We start from the raw sequence: 4,532 nt of genomic DNA, 5'->3' as shown, positions 1-4,532 counted from the left end.
TTGCCAATCGTACCCCCATGAGTTCGGATCCGATCGACATCATAATCGATGCCAATCTCTTCGGCATCTCTTCTGCTTGTTCTCGACGGTATTCGAAAAGGTTTCGAACATGAGTTTACCGCGCAAAATACGACATTTGGCTGGATTCTTTCCGGACCAATAGCATCGTTTCCGATTACTGAGTCAATTTCCGCGCTCGCGCATCACAGTTGTTCTTGAAACATTCGATCGCGATCTTCGTCGCTTTTGGGAGATTGAGGAAGTGCCTCAGAAAACTCCTTAAAGCCCTGAAGAGCACCAGTGCGAAGAGCACATCAGAACCATACATTCCCGTACACCGGACGGACGCTATATCGTTCGATTTACCAGGTGTATAAGCTTAAATCCGCTGTTTACTCATATTATATCATCAATTTATATTTTTCTTTATATCTTACATAATAAAATCAATACAATTTCCTATATTATATGAAATACCTCCACATTTATTCAAAAAATATTATTTTCCTTATTTTTTACATCTATTAAAATAAAAATATGAAAAAAATTATTAAAATAATTAATCACTCTCTAATTAACCTCCTCTCTCATATTAATATCTTCTATTGATGAAACTTCGGTTCCTTGATATTTTTCTCTTAATTCAAATCATCAGGCGACTTTTTCTCTCAATTCATTACTGCCTAATATTTCAATTGCCTTCAATAGAATCATTCATATTATCCAAAATGTACTTAATGGATGAATCATACGTAATATCCATATAAATGAAGCTTCTTTTTTCTTTATCTGAATCTATCTACACATTGGACGAAATATTTATTACAACTCTTTTAATTTAACATATATCTATCTGATGTAACAATTTTCTTACTTTCAATAGCTACAGCTTTCCTTGACTAAGTACTCCCTTGAGGACAAATATCATTCTGGGGAGCTACAGTAATTACTAATCTTATATCAACTATCCCATATATTGGAAATATATTATCATATGAATTTGAGGTGGATTTTCAATTAATAATTCTACACTAAACCAATTTTTCTCCTTTCACTTCATTCTACCTTTCATTATTCTTTTATTTATTATATTCCATCTATTCTTTGTACATCTTACAGGATCTTCAAATCCTATAGGAATAAATAGAGATCTTTATGTTTATAAAATCCCATTCCACCCCTACTTTATCTTTAAAAATCTATTAAGCTTTAATGTTATATTATCTATTTTTCTTCAAATTATCCTTCAATATCCTAATATATTCAGAGACCCTGATAATTTTACCCCTGCCAATCCTTTAGTCACACCTACCCATATTCAACCTAAATGTACTTTCTTTTTGCCTATGCTATTCTCAATATTTCGATATTTTATCGTTCACGGTCGTTAAATTGTCGATTTATATTCAAAAGTATTATCTTCTAACTTGAGCAGAAAAGTATTCTCGAGAAGTCTTTAATAAAAAAAACTGCAAGAGAAAAAAATTATTTATTTTTTTCTCTAAGAATTCTTTTAGAATTTTTTCAGAATTTTTTAATATCGTATTTTCTCATGTTGGTAAAAATAAGAAAATGAAGTAAAAGTTGATAAAAAGTTGATAAAAAATACTGAAAAAATTCGTAGAGTTCTAAGCGAAAAGAAAATAAATAATTTTCGTCTTTTGCAGTTTTTTTTGTAAAGTTGATAGTAATAAAATAAATAAACTTACCAAGTAGCAATAGTTATAAATTTTAGTATTTGTTATAACCGAATCTACTCGGTTGGGCTGTCCGGTGCAGACGTTATGAAAGGCGCGATGATTCCATCTGTTGCAGGATGCGCCAATGAAGCTATTTTACCGGGTGTTACGAAAGGAAGGGCAGGTTTCAATCTCGAAAGTTCCCACGTACAAGGACGATGTGACCAAGGATGTTCCAGCGAAAGTGGTCAAGACATACTTGGAAACGTTGAAATGAGAAGTCCTACCCCATCCGCCGCATTCTCCAGACATTACTCCCTTTGACTATCACTTGTTTCGATCAATGGCACACGGCCTGGCTGACCAGCACTTCCGGTCTTATGAAGAAGTAAAAAATTGGATCGATTCGTGGATAGCCTCAAAAGATGATCAGTTTTTTCGACGCGGGATTCGTACGCTACCCGAAAGATGGAAATAAGTAGCCAGCGATGGACAATATTTTGAATCATAAATGTATAACCAGTTTTTTACAATAAAACCTCGAATTTCGGAAAAAAACGGCGGAAGCAAAGTTGTACACCTAATATATATATATATGGTATATGCATAACGATATTTATTATGTGGAAATATTGCTATGATATTGAAAACATGAGCCGTGCACAATGAAAGCAAGTGAGACAATTAATATACTCTCAGATATCCTTTGGTAGCGGTCTTCCGAATTAACTTGAAATAATCACGGATCAAATCGGACCACTTATACTTCTAACTTTGTTGCGAAATGGTTTCAAATATATTTCTTAAATCTTTCTGAAGGACTTTCAAACATTTGAAACCATGTCGCATATATTGCACAAAGATTTCAAGTAGAAGAAACGCAGACATTTTGACTTTTCAGAGATCTTTCAGAGATTTTAAAGCAGAAATATTTCGCAACATTTCTGAAATGTTTCACTTTTTTAATTGAAACATTTCTGAGATCCTTTAGAAATGTTTCTGTATGGGTATTCAAATGCTAAATGTAAAAAAATGCATTATAAAATTTTGCTTTAAAAAACACTTCATATGCTTTCATTTTGTCCAATTTTGGAACTTTATAGGTGAAATGCTGCGCTCCTTTTCGCTAAGGTGATTCTTGTTTATTGAAATGCTCTCCGCCGAGGTTCTCTGTCGACGAAGATGTGTAATTTATTATATGTGAAAGATTTCAGAAATAATTTAATTGAAAAGTTTGCAAAACGATTTCATGAAATGTTACAGAAATAACTCAACTGAAAATTTTGTAAAATTGTGTTCATGTGAACAATTTCAGAAACATTCTTGCTACAACATTTCATGTGATATTGCAAAATTCAGAATTGTAACACATGAAATGTGAAAAGTCGAAATGATTTTAAAACCTTATTGAAAGTAAGTTTCTACAACTATCGGTATTGTATGAGTGTTGTAATTAGTACACAAACATAATTTTAAATTTTTATTCAAAAATTATAAAAAATAATACGTTTCAGCACTTTGGTATCATCCTCAGCAATTACAAAAATCAAAATTTAATTCCTTGCAAAATTTATTTCCTTCCTCTAAGAAAAATCACCGTCAGATTTGATGTTATACAATTTCAATCAAAAAACACATGTTGATTATATCAGATATGTAAACCGGATTAAATCAGATATGAAACCGGAATTTACCAATAGATGGCCAATTACCAATAGCTGTCAATGTAGTTGCCAGACGGCGCCATTGACGCTATTTCCTTGTTCTGACTTCTGACAAAGATTTTCAACTCACAACAATACAAGTTACATACAACAGTATAGTTTGTAATAGCGTTGAACATGTCGAATTTTGTGCCTGGAAACTACGATTTGCGGACAGCATCAATATTTTCTGTTATTGTCTGTTGCAGAATCGAATGCTTGTCGAAGCTTACGGTGCTCTTGGTAAATCACAGTGCTTTGAGTGGTTTAAAAAATTCAAAAGTGGCGATTTTGACGTGAAAAACGAAGAATGTGGAAAACCACCGAAAAAGTTTGAAGACAGCGAATTGCAAGCATTGTTGGATGAGGATGACGCTCAAACTCAACAACAACTCGCGGATCAATTGACACGAGAAGCCGTCTCCATACGTTTAAAATCCATGGGAAAGATCCAGAAGAAAATGGGTTCCACATGAATGAAAGACAGCAGGGAAACTGAAAAACCACTTGCGAAATGCTGCTCTCCATGTACAAAAGAAAGTCATTTCTTCATCGAATTATGATACTGGCGATGAAAAGTGAATATTTTGAGAATCCTAAGCGTAAAAGATCATGGGTAACTCCAAGCGAACCATCGACATCGACTGCAAGGCCAAATCGCTATGGACGGAAGACAATGCTCTGTGTTTGGTGGAATCAGAAAAGTGTGATCTATTCTTTAGCTGCTAAAACCTGAACCTTAACGAAACCGTTAATACTGAACGCTACCGACAACAAATGATCAATTTGAATCAAGTTTTGTATGAAAAACGACTGGAATATCAAAAAAAGGCAACACAAAGTGATTTTGCTTCATGATAATGCACCATCACACACAGCAAAACTGGTCAAGGAATGATTGAGGCATTTGGTTGGGAATACTTTCGCATGCGGCTTACTCACCAGACTTGGCTCCGTCCATTATTACCACTTGTTTGCATCGATGGGACACGCACTTGCTCAGCAGTGCTTCACTTCTTACGAAGATGTACAAAAATGGCTAGATTTGGCTCAAAAGAGCAACAATTTTTTTGGCATGGCATCCACAAATTGTCAAACAGGTAGAAAAAATGTATAGCTACCGATGGACAATACTTCGAATAAAATATTG

Source organism: Atta colombica, unplaced genomic scaffold, assembly GCF_001594045.1.
Source record: "Atta colombica isolate Treedump-2 unplaced genomic scaffold, Acol1.0 scaffold7, whole genome shotgun sequence".
NCBI classification, from domain to species: Eukaryota; Metazoa; Arthropoda; class Insecta; order Hymenoptera; family Formicidae; genus Atta; species Atta colombica.
This window is presented reverse-complemented; position numbering follows the sequence as displayed.